Below are 22,265 nucleotides of genomic sequence, written 5' to 3' on the forward strand. Positions count from 1 at the left end.
ATGTATCTTATAAAGTCATGGCTTGCAATGTCTTACAAGTTTATTCTCTTCTTTTAGAGCACCCTTAATAGAGTAACTTTAAAGTATAAAATAGGCTTCCCCGGTGGCTCAGTCGGTAAAGAATCTGCCTGCAATGCAGGAGACTTGGGGCCTATCTCTGGGTCAGGAAGATCCCCTGGAAAAGGAAATGGCAACCCCTCTGGAGAAGGAAATGGCAACCCACTCCAGTATTCTTGCCTGGAGAATCCCACGGACAGGGGAGCCTGGTGGGCTACAGTCCATGGGAGTCGCACGAGTCGAACACGACTTAGTGACTAAGCCACCACCACCACCACCAAAGTACATCATGTTTTTTGATAAGGGTATGACATCCCTGAAGTCCTTTTATTTATCTATTTTTAATTTTTTTTTTTAGAACACGGGACAAAAAGAGAGAAATACCACGCGAAGTTTTTTTCTAAAATTATTTTTTGTAGGAGATAAAAATTGCGTCTCCGCTATATGAAGTATTCCTGGCAGCATCTCACCGGTGCTGCTGTTCTCCTTCGTTCATAACCTGTTCTACATCCCTGTCCCAACAGTGAATCGCAGGGGAGGACCTGGATCAGGCGGTCCTTCCTTTCAGCTGTGTCTAGGAAACAGGGCCTGAGTGGGAACAGAGGAAGAGCAAACCTCCAAGTCACCTCGAGGTCTGTAACAGGGAGGTTTGCGGTCACAGCAGAGAGTGGAAAGGGGATTAGCAAGACTCTTCCCACTTCCAGTACCATCCTCTCAGCTTCACTGAAAGAAAGTGAAAATGAAGTCGCTCAGTCGTGTCCGACTCTCTGCGACCCCATGGACTGTAGCCTACCAGGCTCCTCCGTCATGGGATTTTCTAGGCAAGAGTACCGGAGTGGGTTGCCATTTCCTTCTCCAGGGTATCTTCCCGACCCAGGGATTGAACCCAGGTCTCCCGCACTGCAGGCAGATGCTTTACCCTCTGAGCCATCAGGGCAGCTTCATTAGCTGTTACCAATTTCAGAAGAGACTAAAGTCTTGGGCAAGGCCTGGGCAACCTCTCCCAAAGGGCAGCAAGGTTGAGAACATGGCAGGCCGTAAAAAAAAAAGAAAACTTCTAAAAGTCTGTGACATTTTTGGTGATGAACTGCCTTTTCCAGAATACTGCCAGGATTTGACTCATCATTTACCACCCACTTTAGGTGTCCTTCTTCTACTGAAGACTGACCTGACCAGTCATCTCCCGAAAAAGTTGGACATTAACCATTTTATCTTCAACATACCCATGGGACACTGGTGATCATATTACATTCACAACTGCACATGCATGTTCACCTCCCTTGTCAGACTGAATTCCTCGGGGACAGAGAAGACTCCATCTTTCATTTGTGTATCCCTAACATCTTGCAAGTCATTTCCCTTTCAACACTTAGTGAATGAGCTGACTGATTAATAAATTCTGAGTTGATGTCCAAGACGAAGTGTTAGGGAATAGCAGTAGACATTTTATGGGCGGAACCAAAGACAGTTTTCAAATTATAAGCTTATTCATTTAAATTTCAGAATGCATGGAGTTGTATGACTAAGTTCAAAATTCACATGTTTCTTCTAAATAGTGGTTCTCACCCAGACTTCACATTAAAATCACGCAGGCAGCTTTGAGAAAGGGCAATGCCAAAAGAGCAGGCTGATTTAATCCAAATCTGGAAGTGGATGGGCATGCGCAGTTTTTTAAAGCTCTCACAGAGTCACGACTGAGAACCACTGCTCTAAACTAACTGTATGCAGGACAACCAAAGTTTCATACCTCTGACCTTGTCACTTAACATATACCCAAGATCAATTGCAGCTCACAGATTTTCAATGGAGTCTGTGTGAAACTGTTAGTTGATTTTAGTCCTTCAATGATCACAGCTTTTAAAAAGGCTTTCGAACTGCAATATTAACTACATCATAATCCTCTTCCAGAAACATTACTAATAACTTTATCATTTATAGAATCAGCCAATAGCTATGATTCCTCCCCAGTATTAGAGTAATCCAGGCCTGCTTAGTGAATTCTTACTTCCTCTCCATTTGGAATACTTGTTCTTATTATGGACATTCAATATAAATCTGGTGTTTCATGGAGTCTTAGAGCATGCTCTACAATTGGAAAGCTCCAAGGAAGGAATTCAAACAAATCACATTAGGAAGTATACTAACTAGTTGTTTTGTTTGAAAGGTAAGAATGCACACAGCCTTACCAGTACACTTACTATTGTATAAAGAACACAAAACTGCCCCTGCCAGGGGGCACCTCAAAGTGACATGGAGGCCATTTATCACTATGGCCAATTAATTCCAAATTACGTATCTAATTCCCAAATCTTCAAGTCGTATTTCCAATAAAAGCATTGTTAAATACAGAGAACAAAGACTATTTTGGTGTTTGCATGGTAATCCAAATACGCATTTGATTCTCTTCAACAGTGAAATAAAGCGAACCAAATGCTGTTACTAAAATTCACTGTGGAAATTTGTCAAGGAATCCGTGATGTAAAGATACGGCAGTTACTAATTTTGAAGTTCAGAGTGTATACATTTGCTAATTCAGAAGTATCTGAATCCTGTCTGACCTCTGATCTGTCTCTCTCTCCTCATTTCAAGTCAAGAGCGTGGTAACGCTTTTATGAAAAAGCAAGAAAGTTGTTTATTAGAAGAAAGAAATTTTATATTATTTTTCATAGTAAAATTCTAAAAGTGATCCTTTTCCTTTTTCAAAAGGCCTTTTACTGAGTAGAAATATTCAGTTAAAAACTAAAAGCCATGCATTTGGTGAATAAATGATGTAACATCTTCTAGTTCTCAAATATAACGCAAATTGTTCTAACTTGTTAATATTTCAATCTCTCTGGTTTTAATGTTTTGTTGTTTTTCTTTTTAAACTACAAAGAGAATATTAAAAGGTGTGTTTGAATTAAAAATTCTCTAGAATATGCACCTGCACGAGTTAAATTAACTACTGAAACACATTTAATATCCATGTATAAACTGTTACACAGCTTTTATTCTTAAATTAAAATTTTATAAATTCCTAAAAGTAAAGGTTAAAAATTAGAGCAGTTTAAAAAGTAAGCAAACTGTACATCACTAGGTGGAAATGACATAAAACTAGTTGTTCACATTTCAGTTAAAGCTAATACTATAACTGGAAAAACCCATTTTCACAAATAATAATAAGCTGCTGCTTGTGAAAAGAAACTCTATCAAATAGTTAATATGTATATTTTCCTTTCCAGGGTAACAATATAGAACTGTATCATGGACCAAAAGTTAATTCATTTCTCTTTAAAAAATCACACCAACATATCACACAAACATAGGTATAATATGTCATTCTGGGGTTACTGAACACTTTTCCCATGATGCCATGCAAAATTAAGTTTCTACAGTTGAGTCATTACTGTTTTCTTATCTCATTGCTGAGAGAATGTATGTGAGACTTTGACTTAGTGGGTAAGAGAGTGGACTCTGGAGACTGTCGGTTTGAAGCTCTAGCTCTGCCATTAACAAAGTAGATCCCTGTTAGCAAGTTGTTTAAATTATTTCTACCTCAGTTTCTTCATCTGTAAAATGGGGATAGTAACAGTGTCTGTATCGTTTGGTTTTGAGGAAAAAATGAGTTGATGCTTGTTAATGCTCAAGCCCTTAAACCAGGGCCCAAATATACAGTAAGCTTTTGAAGAACGTTAGCTGTGGGAATAGCTGTAATTAATAATGCTTTCAAATGAATACTACATGCTTTTGACACATGTCATAAAAGTTACTGGGAATTATTAGAGACATCTTGAGTAGTGATGCTGAATAAAAGTATTTGAAAGTGCAATTCCTAACTCATAGTTGAAAGTATCAATTATATTTATAGAAGACCGGTCTTACTTTCAGCCACCAAGCCAGCAAGAACTGAAAACCAACTGGTCAACATATGTTGATGCAGATGGAAAAAGGCTACAACTGCCTTTAAATTCCCCAAAGAAAGCTGGTGGAGAGCCCTTCTGGTCACTGCAGTCCAACCTATCATTATCCGTGCAGTGAGACTCTTTGATGGGTTTCTTGTCTATGAATAATACATATTTTGGGGACAGCTTTACAAAAATAATCTTTTTTTGCTCCAAAAACACCTATGACTAAGCAAATGCAAAGAAAGAATTACCTCCCAGCCACAAGGCAGGGTGGTACTCATGTCGGAAATTGAGGCAACTGGCAAAATCTGAAAGTACTTTTGAGACAAACCGGTCCCATAGTTTATATTCTAGAGAACCAGGCGAGTTTCAAGCTTCAAAACGACTCTTCCCTTAATTGTTAAAATAAAATTAGGAAAAAATTTTAATTGTTTCTGTGTAAGGAATTATTAAATAAAAGAGCTTATCTTTTTTTTTTTTTTTTTTAACGTGGACCATTTTTAAACTCTTTATTGAATCTATTACAATACTGCTTCTGTTTTTCATGTTTTAGTTTTTTGGCCAGGAGGCATGTGGGATCTCTGCTCCCTGGCCCGCTCCCCCTGCACTAGAAGGTGAAGTCTTAATTGCTGGACCGCCAAGGAAGTCCCTAAAAGAGCCTATCTTTTTAGAAGACCTGGTATTTAAAAGTATTTCACAATACAAACCATCCGCAAATATTATTTAAGTTCTGTGAATATCACTAAGAGGAGTAAGCTTTTTTTTCCCCAATGAAATTTAAGTTTGTATTTACACTCTGAATGGTAAGCAGAGGATTTTAAAGCCTAGTCATTCATGATAAGCATGATTAAGTTTGCCTATGAAGTTTTGTCTCTAAATGATCTGTGTATTCCAATTGTAGCAAAAGAAGAGATTCTGGTTGTTCTCCCAACCCTGGGACTCCTCCCCCAATATCAGCAGTGGTCGGTCAGTGAGGTCAAGCCTACCATCTTGTAATACAAAATGGTGTGTGTTCTCTGTTCTCTCTCAGCCCCTCTGTCGAGGGCTTTGAGGGGACAAGTAAGAGGCTCTGACATCTTACGGGGTTTGACCAAATATTCTTTTCAGTTCACCGTCTGTGATTCCTGGTATAGAATAGCCTTCTTAAGCCAAGAGCAAACACTGAGGATTATCAAAACTAAACAATTCAAGTACTACAGGCTAATTAAAAACTAAAGTTATCTGACACAAAACGTCATGAATAAACTAAAACGTTGGCTAGAAAAAGTGAGCTCCAGAACTGACCTCTGTCACATATCTTAAATATGTGTGCCCTGTTCACATTATCAAAAATGTAACAAAATCAGTTCATGGACATGTATACGCTACTATATTTCAAATTTAACCACCAAGGACTTTTCTTTCTTTAGCTATTAAGAAAACTTACTATAACAATCATTTGATATAACTCTAGAAAGATAGTTTAGCAATTAATCTATATCATGTGACAAGAGAGCCAATGCGTGCCAAGAAAATGATTTTCTTGCTAAAATTTGTGAAGCTGTTTGAAGAAGGTCTCTATATGTGGCAGTATATCAACTGTGTAATCAGAAAAAAGTTCTGACATAAATTATATCTTAAAATATATTTCACAAATTTTCTTTATGCAGAAACCTAATAACTAGTTTTCCTATATAAATGTATACGCTGCTGCTGCTGGTTAGTCACTTTAGTCGTGTCCGACTCTGTGACCCTATGGACTGCAGCCTGTCAGGCTCCTCTGTCCATAGAATTTTCCAGGCAAGAGTAATGGAATGGGTTGCCATGCCCTTCTCCAGGGGATTTTCCCAACCCAGGGATTGAACCTGGGTCTCCTGCACTGCAGGTAGATTCTTTACCACTGAGCTATGATGGAAGCCCATAAATATAATATATAATTAAGGCTTAATTTGTGTAAGTGATTATTCATTAATAATCATTTAGTTCATATGAATTACAACTTTGATTAAAAATTTTTTAATTTCCCAAATTTTGAGTTGATCTTCATATCAAAAATTATTTAAAAAATCTAAAATTAGCACCTAAGTACATTTAAAAATCTTCAGTTCTGGGAGATAACTTAAGTACCAAGATCTGTACACAAAAGTAAATGTGTATCCATTATCTATCCACATGTGCATATATATGCAGTATGTACTTACTACTCATAAACTTCAAATTATGCTAACTTATTGAGTTCATTTCTTTTCAGGAATAAATACAAGTTTCCATTGCTCAATTTTTCTTTACTTGTACATAAAACCAGAGAAATTGTTTTATATGGAGAAGACAACAAAACTCTGAGTATTTATTTAGAATATTTGATAGGAATAGAGACGCTTTAACAAATAAAAATTAACTTCAGAAATATTTACCTATTATGCTTTTAAAACGTGGATATCTATGAAGGAAAAAAATGTTACAATACTTTGAGAGTACAGATTATCAAAGGTTGTTATGCAGAATAAAGATGTATTTAACTGCTTTTGATTTAATTTAATGGTATCAGAGACTTAAGGAAATCAACATTATCTATCAAGTCAAATAATGATACAAAACAGTATGTCACGATATTTTTAAAAATAAAGCCTTGATTTGAGCAGGAGAGTATGCTTGTTAGTATATGTAATTTAATGATTACAAGATAAATTCTATAATTAGAAATTTGATTTTTCATAAAAATCTTTGGTCTATTTTAAACATTCCTATAAAAACCTACTCTAAAATTTAAATACAATACATTTTGTTCATCATCATAGATGTTTGTGAACTTTTAAAATTTTATTTTTAATAGTAAATATTTGGCCAAAAATATGTTTGGAAGAAAGTTTTTGGTCTCTGAATATTATAAAAGTTTCTTAGAAATCTCTTAAAGGCTGAGTACAATAAAACTAGGGCAATGCATATATTCTCAGTTACTCTTAAAAAAAACCCTGTAAAAGTGACTATAGTGGCATGTTCTGACACATTCTTTTCATAAACCGAACCCTGTTAGTGACAGCAGAACAGATTGTGTGCATCTGCTGGGAATGAGCCAGATGACAGTGGAAAAACGCACATGGATACCTTGGCACAGCAGATAAAAAACGGAGAAAAAAAAGACCTGGAAGAGAAAGTGCTCAACTTTAATTGAAACGTTCTTTCCAACATGATGAACGTCATCCAACCTCCTCTTGTAGCCTGTCAATTTAACATGTAAGAATGTGTTTTAAAAGGGTCCTTTGTAAGTTAGAGCTGTTTTGTCCTCTCCTTGTACTAAATTTTTTACTAAACTTTTCAGTTTGCATCAGAGTACAGCCAATTAACAATGTTGTGATAGTTTTAGGTGGACAGCAAAGTGTTATCTATTCTCCCCCAAACTCTCCTGCCATCCAGGCTGCTACATAACATGGAGTAGAGTTCCTTGACCTTGCAATAAATATTGACTCAGGTTTTGGATTATTTCTTCAAATTATGGCAAATCTAATAAGCATCTGGGTAGAAAAAGAGGCCAAACCACTCTACCACAGTCTGGTAAGAGAATGCTAAACTTCTAAAACCCTTTCAGGTTCAAATCAAATTTTAAATAATCTGGGTTAAGTTCTGAATTATATGGCTATTATAGTGCCAAGTGTTAGAGATACCACAATTCAAATATTCTGAAAATGTGACTATTGTAAATGCTGCTTGCACTCAATAGTGCTACAATATTTGATTTTATGCTGATCAACCACAATATTGTTTAAACAGTTGGCTCAATAGCACTAGAGAGGTCCATACATAAAAACAAATGTGCTTCTATAAATCATATCAGGAAGTTCTCTTGGATGCTCTGATTACAATGAAAATTTATTCTATACAGTATACAATGCAAATTTTAAACTGGAGACAAAGTTGTTTAATAGATCAGTAGTCTGACTGAAGCAGCTGCAGTCAAAAAAAAATCTGGTGATTAACAGCCATTTTCCAGTAATCATAACCCTGGAAAGGGCTACTGAGCAGGGGGAGGGAGGTGCAGATGGGAGTAATTCTCTAAGCCCATGTGCCTTAGAGGGCTCCATCATCTTCATGCAGACTTATTATTACTATTATTATTATTTTTAAATTAAAGCTTTTAGAGGCATCCTTGATTGCAGAGTTGGGAGCTGTCCATGCTGTTCTACCATAGGGAAGTCCACTCTGCAAGTATTCCTTGCAATGAGCACTCTTTATCCAGGCATTAAAACAGGGCTAGAAAAGAAAGCTTAAATGCAAGGTGCACACTGGAGGGGTGTTATTCAAGAGCATGAGAATAATTTCAAGTAGTTGCAACTCCACAGGCTGCCTAAACAGGGCAAGCCTCATCAACACTACCTGTCACCCAAAATATGATTTTTTTTTTGAGAAATTAAGTGAATATAAAAGCAGAACAAAAAAGGGGTAGGCAGACTCTGAGACCAGATTTATTCCCATTTTCATCCACATCTTATCTAAATTTGTTTGTTTGTGTTATCAAAAGGTATAATCCTCAGGTAAACTTCTGCATTTTCTGTACTACTTTGTATTTCTTCTTACATAAAGAAAAATGTTTAAATTAAGTTCATTTTTTCATCATCTCAAAGGTGAGAAACTATGACTACAATGAATAATGCCTCTAAAAAGGGATTTAAAGGGGAAACAGGACAATAGAGGTGCTTTTTATTTATTTTTTAACTCTTTCAATAAAATATATTTTATCTTTACAAGTGAACAAAATTTACTAATTTATTCAACAAATCTTTATAAGAATACCTATTATATGCAAGAGTGGTTGTGAAGGAACAGAAAGATGAATCAAATGACACTCAGTTTTCACAAATTAATTTATCTCCACATACAGTCAAAATTATGTAATAAGAAAAATAAAGACTACTAATAAATCCTTCAAAAGTGGTTCATACTAATGCTAAGAGACAAAAACCCTTCAGAATTCTCGGTGATGTTGTTTTCACTATTAAAATCATGCAACAACTCTATGTATCTCAAATACTTCCTCTAAAATAAATTTTTATTAAAACTAAGCAATAATCTGGAATTCAGAACTTCCAATAAATGACTTATAAAACTCATAGATGAAATTATTTGGTTTCTTTGGTTCCATTTCTGGTTCTAAAAATAATGTGATATTTATTAATAACATCTGATCTGTGAAAGATTTTGATTTTCTTGAAGTATATTGTACTGAGCGATCATTAGCACTGACCTCATGTAACATCAGAATTAGAGACTTGACCTGAAAGTGACCCAATTTTAATGGTATGAAAGTATTATTGACAAAAAGTTCAAAATAATGATTCCTACCAAGCATTTCTAAATGCTCATCATTGGCAGGAAGATAAAATGATTAAAATATAGTGTAGTGCTGTGATAATAATTTGGGCTTCCCTGATGGCTCAGTGGCAAAGAATCCGCCTGGCAATGCAGGAGATGCGGGTTTGATCCCTTGGTCGGGAATATCCTCTGGAGAAGGAAATGGCAACCAACCAGTATTCTTGCCTGGGAAATCCCATGGACAGAGGAACCTGGCGGGTTTCAATTCAGTCCATGGGGTTGTAAAAAGAGTTGGACACAACTTAGCGACTACAACATGATAACAACTTACTAATTACTGATCACTTACATTCATTTTTATATGTATTATCCTGTTTAATCCTTACAACTTTAAGAGATGGGTGGTATTATTATTCCCATTTTACAGACGCTGAAGACAATGCTTTCTGATGGTTAAATAACGTACCTACAGCCACTACCCAGTAAATGGAAGGCTGGATTTTGAACATAGCTTGATTTTCGCTTTTAACCATTACTGTCTATTGCTTATGAGTCTATTTGTCTAATGGCACACATATGTAAAATTAAAGAAACTATATTAAGTATAACAATGTGGTCTTCAAATTCTATGTCTGCAAATCAAGAGAACTGATTTTCTCTTACTCTTGCATTCATCCTTATCCTCTCATACTTTTTCTCACTCTTTGCATTTTTTTCAACTCATCTTTTCCTCTACACACACACACACACACACACACACACACACACACACACACACACACGTCCTTTGGAGTTCTGACCCAGCACTTCAATGAACATAATCAAGGCCTAATTTGGTTCAACTAGTCCAATAACTGTACCATCTCCTCAGACTTCGTAACACTATGCATTTCTGATGGGGATGCATCATTTGCTGACTCTAAAGCTGTCAGTGCTTCCTTACAAAGACACCATTCTCTAGTCTTTGCTGCTTCAAGATTAGTGTCTGGAGCTCTTTCGTGACATGGCATTGGGCTGTGATGAACCACATCAATCTCTCAAGTGTCAGAAGATAAGTTAACACCTGAAACAATTCTATGATCTCACACGTGTAGTGAAAACAAGATAAAAGTGCACTTGCTTTCTCACAATACCAATATTCTGAAGCAAGAAGAGAACTCAAGAGAGAATCAAAAAACAACAAAAACTGAAGAAAGAAACAACAACGTCAAGAATTCTTTGATTTTTAAGCTAAAACATGAGAGAAGTCAAAAGATATCACATGGCGCTCAGGCTAACTCAAGAAGGATCAAACAGTCCTAGAAAGAACACTGGCCATTCAGTTCAACCAAAGGACCAGATGGAAACAAGCAATGGTTCTGAGTATCCTACCCGGCCCTTCACAAATCTATTAATGTCATCCTGAAATTTTCTTTTTGTTTTTTCTAAGGAGTAGAAACACTCAATGGTGAAAGAAAAGAAAAATGTAGCCAAAATTATTTCCTTAAGGCACAACCTAGATAGATGCTAGGTTAAAAGTGATCTAATAAAAAATAGAAATGAATGAATGGATACACTTCTTTAAAAAAAAAAAAAGCCAGGGTTGTTTGTCTTCCTTTAGGTAAGAAGAGTAACTCTGATGAAAGTAGGTCTGGACTTTTACCTTTTACAAATATATTTATTTTAACTGTTATAAAAGAAGGGTGAAAAGACCAACTTTTTCAATCACCAAACCTTTACTTTAAGACCCTCCGACAACTTAAGTCTCCTCAAATGTGAACAGAAATAAGGCAGCTTTAAAAAAGTACATACTAATTTACTCATTAACTGTTTAAAATTTTTTTATTTCTTGCCCAGCGAATTACCTACTTTAAGAACCTCCAAGAGATTGATGTTTTAATCAGGCATAGCTTTGTAATATTTAAATAGCAAGACAATCCATTTTCTATTAAAAATTTATCCAGGGCACATATTGAACAACTGAGACTTTACAGTGTGTCTAACAATATTTATTGAGCGGTGATGATTCAAATTATACTATGGTTCGGGAGAATTCCAAGAAGATAAAGAAGTCTCGTACCATATCCAAAATGAAAGCATACTTTTAAAGATTGAATTTTTAAACAGAATGTCTAATTTGTACAAAATAAATATCAAAAATCACTGACTCCTATGTATATTAACATATGTAAAAAAAAGTGTAACATTTTTTCCTCTTGTTAACGGGGTTTGAAAGTGTGCCAGGTATAGGGCTCTTACTCATAACACCAAGAAAAGCCATTGTGATCACACTCTCACAAGTTTCCTTTTAAAGTCCATGTTGTGTTAATTTCTTAACACTTTATTAGGAAATATTTGCATCCACAGAAAATAGTTGCTTAATATTCAAACATAATTAAAATTATCTTTCTTATCTCTTTTAGTTTAAGGAGAAACAGAATTATGTTTAACTATTGGTCTGATGTGGTAAATTTTATACAGGCAATTAATAACTGGTTTAGTGGGTTAATGAATAGACTAACATGTATACGCTATTTGTATACTGTGAAATCAATAATCTAGTTTAAAAATAAAGTTGGAACAAATATTTATTACATAGTAATACTTCCTACTTAAGGCTTTCACTTAATGCACTTCTACAAGAGAAGGCCAGTTTTAGAAAGGTGTGCTGGCAATAATTTGACTCCACTTCACACAAATCAGAATTCTACTACAGACTGAAAGGAGCCACGGCAGCTAGAAATTATTTTTTAATAGGATTTTTAAAAATCACATTGCTAATGGTTGAAAATGTAACTGGTAATTAAAGAATGGTTTTAACAATTTTTTTTACTATATTTTACAAGGACAAGTATCAGCTTTCACACTATAATTTCAAATGCAAAGAATATTAATGCAGATATTTAGAAACTGATGTATTTTGCATGGTAATAAATACACTACCTACAACGCACCTTTCAAATAAAGAACATAAACCAAATCTGAAAACTAAAGCCCGCATTTTCTCTCTTTGTATTTTGACCTCGTAATCATTAAAAGTGTGAGTGTTTATCAATAAAAACGACTGAAGTGCCACATATTGTGGTAGAACATTGTTATTTCCCCGAGATAAGTACAAAAACCACTCAATGTTGATTTGCATCACAAAATGACCTAACATATCTGGATATAATGCACAAGCTTCATTGAAAAGAAATCATTATATTTTTCTCAGCAAAACAACAAAAAAAAATACAGATATCTGATTGGGCCTGTGTGTGCTGGAGGGGGGAGGGTGGGGAAGGGGACTCATTTTCTATCTTACACCTATTGTTTTAGGCATTCTAAACTGCTCTAGGGGAAGCAAAAAGAAACATGCTGAATTCACTTTGCAGTTAATGTCTCAGTGATTTAAGAGGCAGAGTTTTCAAGTTAAAGAAGGGAAACATTATGTTTTTCCTTTCCCAGAGCGAGTGCCCAGGAAGAAGGCCCTCTGGTCCTTAGCCTACGCAAGGGGAAAAAAGGACATTACTTGGGGCTGAAATCACTCAGAGACAGAAGAGGGGAAGTTTAAGATGTGGCACTGTGCGCTGTGTCTGGTCTGCAGCCAGGAAGTTTTCATTTTGTAGCTCTGCTGCCAGTACCTGCCCTGCATATTCAGAAATAAAAATACACCAGAACTCGACCTCAGAAACTGTGGATGTTACAAAGAATTAAAAGAGTTTATTTTTCTTTCTTTATCCTGAGTATAATTACTGTTTTTAAAAAGAAAAGAGCTGAAACTATAGTAACTGGAGGGTTTTTGTTTTTTTCTTTTTTCCTCCCTTTTTAAACTCCTCAAACTACCTTCCCACAAAGCCATTTAAGTCAAATGGTACATTTGCAGACTCACCTACATGAAGGATATAACTTAAAACATCTGCTTAGACACGTATGTTCTGTTCAGATATAAAGAATGTGGCCAGAAAACTGAAAAATATAGGGCCATTATATTCTTAAAATGTGTGTCCTTCTGTGTGTGCGTGTGTTCATTCATTAAAGAGATTTTTGACTGCAATTAGGTAGTCGGTCCTATAAAGGTTTCCTTGTGTGACCATGATTTCTAAAAATAAAATGCTCCAGTGAATATTTCTGCTAAATAATCACATCTTCACAAATTACTTTAAAGAAACCCCAATCCCTCATGTTACATTAAGCAATAATACCAGCTTTCCATAATAAGCCTTGGTTGCATACCTCACGCATGGTCAACAATTAATTAGAAGGTTAAAAAAAGTCATGTTTACTCTGTTAAGTAGGAGACTAATTTCCTTATCTGTCCCCACTTATTTACGCTTGTGAATCTATTTCCTAATTTTGCAAATAAATAAGCATATCTAAAGCCAAAGCTACCTATTTTCAGGGTTCCAGGAAAGATGCCTTCTCGTGCTATCATTCTAACTTGCTGAAAGAATCACAGACGTGTGAAAAAGCGAGAGGGACAGTTGTTAGCTGTTTTTAAAGAAACACTTCACATTCTATCAAGATCATTGTCTATCGCTTTTTATATCCAATATGCTAGAGATCCATGGTATCTAAGAACAATTTATATGAATTCTTCATGTGCATCTTATCTATGACAACAAGATACAAGAGGAAAACCAGACCACACTCAGGCTAGTCTTTTGGAAAAAGCAGGTTCTCACCAGGGCTGCTTCAGAGATCAGTATCTCCAGTCTCGAGAAACAAGTTCAAGGTACTTTACTTAAATCATTACTAGAAGATTTGCATTGTCATTCCACATGAATCGCAACCACTTGCAGGATGAACAACACTGTTCCATTCATTTCAAACTTACAACATTAAGAATTAATAAAGTCTCTATAACATCTGCATTATTAAAGAGTAATGATTCCTGCAGAAATCTGCCTGTAATAGGTTTACTGTTTCTATCGCTTGTAAGATCACCGATTTCCTTTATAATGTCCTCAGAAGACAATCTTCATGTATACTTTCAACTTTGTTTACAACTGGCTATATTTAAAAAATAAATACAGAGATTTAACTGAAGCAATATAATGACAATGTACAAGAATGCTTTATGGTGAGGACAAATGAATGCTACTCATTACCACCTCACACCCAAATATTTATATAACAGGTATCATATAATTTCCATACTTAGTAGGAATATGACTTTCCTTTTTGTAGTTAATGTTAAAATAATCCAAAGAAATGTTAGATAATACTATATTGGATAATCTTTTTTATAATAATATTCTTTGTTACAGAATTTTCCATAATTATTTTTCTTGCACAGACAAAAACTATTGATGCTATCTACTTATCCTTAAGAGAGGTCGCGAATGGTTGCTTTTAGCTCTCTGTATTTCTTTATGCTTCAACACATCTGTAAAATAGTTACTGAGATCTTGTTTTAAGCAAACTCAATTCCAGTGGAAATTTTCATAGACTATTTTTCAGCACAGACTTTTTTTCAGTGTGAGAGAGGTTATCAACAAGAATTGCTTTTAAGAAAAACCTGACAGTTTCCTTTGCTCGCTAACTATAGCAAATGATTAGAAATTATTTTCTTTCTCATGCTGTTATTCACTTACATACTTGCTTCAATTCTCCAAGGGAAGAAATGTGGCTCTTGTGGGAAAGGTCCACCCCTTTCTACATGTTTGCTTCCTTGAACGAAAGGAACACACCCCCTAACATTCTTTGAAATGTGTCCAATATGCAAAGAATTGGAATAGCACTGTATTACTGACCAAACCAGAAAATTTTAAATGAGAGTCAAATACTGTTAAAATGCGTGTGTTTTGGGACAACTAAATGATGCACACAGAGGGAACAGAAATGAACTATGTTCAGCCTCTGCCTAGTGTCTATGTTTGGATGCTCAGAACACTTGTAAGTGTTAATGGAAGAAACCTGTGAGTGTTTTTGTGCACCTGTGTGGGTATGACAACTCAGGAGGAGGTCCATAAATGTTACAGGTTTCTGAGTGCAGCCTTTGAACTTAAGACCCATTAGAAGAATGCTTCCTCCCTTTCATAAATTCTTTAGGGAAAAAATATCCAGAAACTGAAATATCCATCCTTTATAAGTGGAATCACAAAGTTGTCTGAAACCACGTAAGTGCATGAATATTGAAAGTCTACACTCACTCTCCTCATGACAGAAAACTCATACCAAAGCTGGCGTCCTCTAGCTTGTGTGTTTGACAATTTTCATGACAACTGAGGTCATGAAAATTGTCCTCTAACAAGTTTTCCTTCTATTATGTAGAAGCCAATGTTCCCAAAGCAAGTTATTTCTATTCTTATTTTCTAATAATTAAAGTGATATACTTCATATTTGCAGGGATCTATACCTTTATCTTTACTTTATATTTTCCAAAACCCTCTTTTTTAACTCCACTTTTACGCAGAAATTTGCAAGTGTAAAGACACCGAGTGAGCAAAATTTTATATCTTTTTAAAGATATTCCAGTGTCTACATGGTTAGTCCCTTCGCAATTTGTTCATCAGGCATTTGCTGATGAACTCAGCTATATAATTTTCAGGCCTACAAAATGGAAGCTCTGCTACTCTGCCTATGTTTTATCACTTGGAATAAGAGTGAATATAAACAATGAGTATATAAACTGGAGCTGGTGGTAATAAACTTATTAAAACTTAGTAAGATATTGTTATGGTCAAAGAAAACCTGCAAGTGTGTACCACAAATCCATTCAGATGAAACATCTCATTCACTGGAATTTCCTATCTTATTATAACAATGCACAGAAAATTAAACACATAAATATTAATTTTATGTTATCACAGAAGATGTAGGCAATGAAAATGCAATGTTTACATTTATGGGTGACTCATTAGTGTTTTATTGTGTGAAACACTAGGAGGCATCAGTTGGGTAAAAAAGGACTTCAATTTTTAAAGAAGCAAGAAATTACTGTAGAGTTGGATGCATAAAAAGTAGGGGTTTTCAAAATGTTATTATGTAAGCCAAAACTTTTTCTCCGAAATAAACTCTGAAACATCGCATTTTGTTGTAAAGAATGACCTTTATAAAACATTCATGAAATAGATATAATTTGACCAATAAACACTTATCAATATCTATTTCAAATATATAGATTCATTAACTATGTAATTTCACATTTTTGTGAAGAATATATCTGGTAACAGAATAACATAATGGCTATTGACTACCATGCATTTTCTGCTCGGTTACCCAATACCATGAGTGTATGTTTTATTTCTGGCAAATTCTGTTTTGTGCTCTCTACAATGCCTCAGAAAATGTCTACTGAAATTAAACATTATAGTAATAATTGCTTCACATAAGCATCCAGAATTTGCAGTCTGTTCCAAAAGAAGTGATGGAACTTAAAATGAAAGCAATGAGGATGTATAAAGTACATGTTTTTCCTTATCTCACTACTGAAAGCCTGACGTTTGAAAACTGAGTTTTCTACTGTTTGAATGGCTCTTCATAATGATAAAGCAACAGGGTCGTGGTATACTTATCTAGCAATCATTTGAAATTGGAGTGTCTTTGCCATTCCTCAACAATCAGCTTTTATCTTTGACCTATCAAAATAACATGTGAACTGCGTAATCCGCCTTTTGTAAGGTGCACAGACTCTGTTGTCGCTCCTGGTTTTGTGAATCGCCTCTGTAATCTGGTTTGATTTCCTAAAGATGACAGATCTCGGTGAACAGTCAGGCTTTACTGAGTGCAGGGCAGTCCACGCGCCCATGAGATTAAGGTACAGTGCTGAGGACGGGATCTTAATCACCTACCCTTCCACATGCGGCACACAGACTGAGCACCAGTGATTAAATCTTTTCATTGTGTCCAGGCAATCACTGTATTCATAAAATGAATATGTGCATTTTTATAAGTTTTAGATATTAATTTGCGTGGTGTTTTCTCAGAGGATGTGCTTCGGGAAAAAAAAAGTAGAACTTTATTAATAGTCTCTTTAAAGTCCTCTCTGTGATCCTTAATTGCATATGAAATTCTTCCATGTTATTCTGAATCATGTCTCTGAAGCCAGGGTTCTCTATTTAATAACTCTTTTTTTGTTGTTGTTGTTATGAAGTACAAGTGTCGCTGCACAGATATTTCCCCATTTTTGTCACTTTCTGAGATTTCATACACTCAAAATATACCGCATGTGGAGTTGGGAAATAAAACCACAAAATACACTACAATAAACAGAAGAAAGTTTTGAAATATAATGTTAACAAATGCCAAGGAGTTATTTAACTCAGTTGTTTTATAAAAGAAGTTTAAATATAATAAATCATTCATTGAAAAGATATGGTTGTAGTGTTATGCAGTTTATTGATCTGGTAAATTGAGGGCCAAGGAAGAAACTCATAGACATCTGAAAAATATAAAACATGATGCTCTTCCAGGATTCAATTTTGAATCATTAGATAGTCCCTCTGCCTATTGGAGTGGACCATTTCCCCTAGATTTTGAAAACTGAATATGTTTACACAGAAGAAAAGAGGCAAGGTACAGTAAAATCCTTGTTATTTAAATTTCATGTATTTAATATGTTTTTGTTCTGAAGAGTTCAAATATATGATTGCATACTTTTAAAGTATGAACAGCTCCAGAAAGCTCAAAAATTGACTTATTATTACAAAGTGCTCATTTGTTATTAAAAACTAAGAAACAAATGAAAATTTCACAAAAGTTACATCTTTAATATTGTCTTTCACTATATTCTACAGCAATCAGAATGTAATTGATGAATGAGGTAAAATACTGTCTTTAGTAAGAAGTCTGGAAAATATGCCACAAATACTCCAAAGCTGCGTGAATTACATTAGTAAAAAACAGCAGATTTTTATAAAGTTTAGTAAAATCCGAAGGAAAGATAACTGCCAACTATTGTCTCCTTAACTTGACTAGGGGACCATATTTTAAACAAACACTGAGTTTAAAGTATGTTTTGATGAAAACTTTTAGGATTGAGTTAGAAGTCTAATACATAGCCAAATACACTTTCCTACAAATAGAATGAGATACTTGATTTTAGAGATTTGTTTTCCTTCTTGAGATGAGACATTAGATAGGTACATCTCATTTTATCTGTCAAGTTCTGAATCCACTTGCTTTAGAACTATCTCTTTATCTTGATAAATAATTTCATGCACACACTGGAAGACAATAATATGGTTTATTAACTGCACGATATTCAACCGAAACTGCCTGTGCCATATTGGTACATACTGAATGTTCTCAAAGACTGGCCAAAACTGATATTATTTTAAAAATTAAATGTTTTAGTTTCAAATTGGAGATTGTAAATCTCTTTAAAGCTAAAATTAGTATGCAATACAGAGGTTTAATGGGGTTCACAGGTGGTCACATTTCCATGTCTTACCAAGTCCCTAGGGATCAGAGTTATCATATTCTATATAAACATCTTTACTTTGCAACCACAATTCTATTGCAAGGTGCCAGTGAAAAAGAGGCTGGTCACTCTTTTTGACTGGTATAATGAGGTAGCTAGAGTTCCTTTCATAGCACTTAGAAAATGCATGCAGTCACTAACCATTTCACAAGACAGTTACTATTAGAGTTAGAATCAGATTCACAATAGTAAAATGCACTTTGTGTCAAAGCAATTCTCCACTGAGGACTGGTTAGAGAACTGGCAGAAAGCCTGATTCTACTTATTATACTGTCAGCATTTACATATAAAGGAATTTTATACAAAAGACACACATTCCTAAAATGTGAAGAAAAAGGGCTTTTCCCCAAAATGGTAACCACTGGACCTAGAATAGTCAGACATGTTTCAGACATACAATTTCCTTTAAGAATAACTAGCCATATTCTGGGAAGGACAGAACACTAGTATTAAATTTAAATACTTGCATAATATTTAATAACACAACAAACAATGTGCCACGTCTGTATATACTTCCTTTGCGCCCAACTTTATCACTGAGTTTGGTAACTTTCAGCCAAAGTCCAAACAGACGGCAATTTCTGTGACTTAACCTTATTTGTTTTTAAACAGCTATGTATCTGACTTGACTTAAAGAGCAGGAATATGTACTGAAGTCCCAACAAGAATTGTGAAATGTGTAGACTACCATGGCCAGTGTATCCCATTTTGTCCACATTAGCCTTAATCAAGCCAGCACTTTGGTAACGGAAGGAGATGCACAAAGGTATACTCTGACAGACAGCCATGCTTTAGCTCCAACTAATCCCAAGATTTAGTGGCTCAGAAGCACAACCCAAAGCAAATCAGAGTCTCTGGTGGGACTCACAGGAGCATCTTTCCACGCTGAACTGCCGGCTAAATCGTAAAGCATGTACTTCAAGGTCACAGAACATTCTGTGAAATACTGAAGTCCACTAGGCTCCACATGCTCCACCATAGCAAACATGCTAATGACGTGCACTAACTTCATGAAACTTTAAACACACCAATGTGACAAGAACAAGTCAGGAGTGATTTCAGCAACTGATAGCAAACAGATAGGACTATCTAAAAAGTTACTTTTAGCCACACACAAGAAAATCATGGAACCTAAGAGAAAAGAATGCACAACAAGCCTCAACTTCAACCTTCAAAAAGGCACAGCGGTAGACCCAGTGCCGTGGAATATACTGATGCAGATTTCAGAGACAATACCCCGGCTATTTCTATTTCCTGGAGAAATGTCAGAGGTACTTACATGAAGGAAGAACCGATCAGATTAGTCCTTGGGATATTTTCCTTTTTCTTAAGAGAGAAAGAGAGAGAGAGAGAAAAAAAAACAAAAAAAACACGACAACAGTAATCTTTACTTCGTCCAGCCTTGAAGTGCTTCTCCACCTGATTCAAACATGCAGTCACGGCGACCCACACAGAACCTTCAAAGTCAATCCAATAGCAGCCCGAAGATGTCTGGGTGTACGCGTGTGCTCAAGTGTCTGACTGCGAGCAGAAGCGAGCCGAGCTGGAGAAACGATGTGTGTGTGCGCGCGCGCGCGCGCGGAAGGAGCGCGCGCGGGGGGAGGCGCGCGCGGGGCCGCGCATTCGCGCGCGCGCGCCGAGGCCGCTCGGAGGAGCGAGGGGAGGAGGAGGAGGAGGGAGGAGGAAGGGGATGAGGAGGAGGAGAAAGTGGCTCTCGGCGGCCCGCCGGATTAAAAGTAACCAGACTCGTCCAGAAAACTGCGTCCAGGAAGGAAGTGACAGAAGACGAATGGGAAAAGGAGAGTCCGCTCACAGCCTTTGAAACATCGCGTCAAAAAGGCGAGGGGCGGGGGGAGTGGAAGGATATTGGGAGGGGAGGCGGGGGTGGCGGAGAAAAATGAGCGCACGGCTTGGGGTTCTAAGAGGCCCATCCCATGAAGCGCCTCTTGCCTTTTTTCCCTTTATTTTATTTTGCCCTTGCCTTTGCGCGCGCTGCCTTTTTTTCCCCACTCCCTCCCTCACAATCCCAAACCGTTGACTCCCTCTCTCTCGCCTCGCGAGCTGGAGAAATCATCAGTTTCACTCTTGCAAAAGGGGGGCGGGACCAGACCTCGGAGCAATTTTTTTTTTTTAATAAAACAAACATCCAGCAGTTCCCTCCTCACCCCTCCAGTCTCAACTAGATTGATAAATTACTCCACTACACTACTTTAATTATGTATATGGTATGCAGAATAAATCACTGAACATCAGTACCTCAATCAAGCACTTTTAAATGATAATTGCATCTTGGGTGAATCAATCTTTCCATTCCTGACATTTTGCTAATTTTAGTTTTACGGTGGGGTAATGGCACATGCCATACGCAAACCTAATGACAATCCTTTATTGCTCCAGCTGAAGACGACACCGCGAGCGGTGGCTCCCGGCTCTCGCTCTCTCCCGGCGCCGCCGAGGACGCTCGGAGAGCCGAGTCTCCGGCTGCGGCGCGCTCGCTTCCCCGGGGGACGCGGCGAGCCAGCCAGCGGGAAAGTCCTTCTAAAGTCGGGATCTTTCCTCTGACCAATAGGAGCGCGACCCTAATAGTTGCTCTTGTGACTTCCCCCGCCCCCCTCCCCGTTTGGAGTCGCGTTAACCACTTCATTCTTCCACTGGTCTGAGCGCTCCTCCGTGACTCACGCGTAAAGAGCTCCGGTCCAGGATGCCTGCACCACTCGATTCCAGCGCGCGATTTTCCTCCACGCCCTGAATACGCGGGGTTTCGGCCCCGAGAGGTTGGAGGGCTAGAAGGCGAGCCGAAACGCTTCTCAACTGGTAGTAATGTACAAAATGATAAACGCATGACCGGTATTTGAAATCTCGACTTCATCTCGGGGCCATGAACTTTCTAATCAGGTTGGAAATATTTACCGAGGCGGCAGCTTCCCCGGAGGTTCCCCCCCCCTCACTCCTCCCACAATCTCTCTTCCACACCTTAGATGGGATTTTCTCCAAGGCATTAACATGTAAACCAAACCAACTTCCCAAATGCATTAGGCTTCCCTATCCGATAGCTGATGACTTCACTTATCCTGAAGAGTTTCAGCTGCACAGGAAGCAGCAATAGAGACTGATAAGGAAGATACTTGTGCTAAGGTTTAAGCACAGCAAATACTTTTCCTTATTAAAAAAAAGGTTAATATTCAAAATTTAGGAAAGGTTACTAGAATTGAGCACCTCCTCTCCCTAGCCAATTACACCACGCCCAATTAAGCCAAAGATAAAATATACCAACTAGTCCACAAACCATGAAAAGATCAGATTACATGCCAGTAGAACTATGGACTATATAAAATGTTTAAACCGAATTAAAAAATTTTAATATTGTGTAAAGAAGGGAAAATACATTGGGGAAATTAAAATGTGAATGTACAAGAGTACACAATAACAGTAAACTGAAATATCTAGCTAATTAAAGATATTTCCTCACTTAAAAAAAAAAATTCCTTTCAGCACTGTGTGTTTAACCCCATGACTAGATGCATTTTCCCTTAAGTTGTGCACTGTGCCTCTAGTCTATTTTAATACGTGAGGGCAGTGTGAATCGGAAAGTCTCCTGCTTCATTGTAGGGCTATTTGATCTGAGTAGCCTTTCTCAGAAGAGTGGGTTCAAC

The 22,265-nt window shown here is 36.7% G+C and overlaps 1 protein-coding gene across 29 annotated transcripts in view; it reads right to left on the bottom strand.

The window, feature by feature from the left end:
• Positions 1-22,265, bottom strand: part of MEF2C (myocyte enhancer factor 2C) — a 176,163-nt gene that overhangs the window by 134,663 nt on the left and 19,235 nt on the right. For 7 of the 29 annotated variants that reach the window (XM_081504928.1, XM_081504916.1, XM_081504925.1 and 4 more), the window contains exon 3: positions 19,892-19,938. The exons of the other annotated variants lie outside the window; for them this stretch is intronic. The gene's annotated coding sequence lies outside the window, so the exon portion shown is untranslated. The remainder of the gene's footprint in view (positions 1-19,891; positions 19,939-22,265) is intronic. 29 annotated transcript variants of the gene reach the window in all.

Source organism: Giraffa tippelskirchi, chromosome 6 (genome assembly GCF_054371585.1).
Source record: "Giraffa tippelskirchi isolate mGirTip1 chromosome 6, T2T-mGirTip1v1.2.pri, whole genome shotgun sequence".
Classification (NCBI taxonomy): Eukaryota; Metazoa; Chordata; class Mammalia; order Artiodactyla; family Giraffidae; genus Giraffa; species Giraffa tippelskirchi.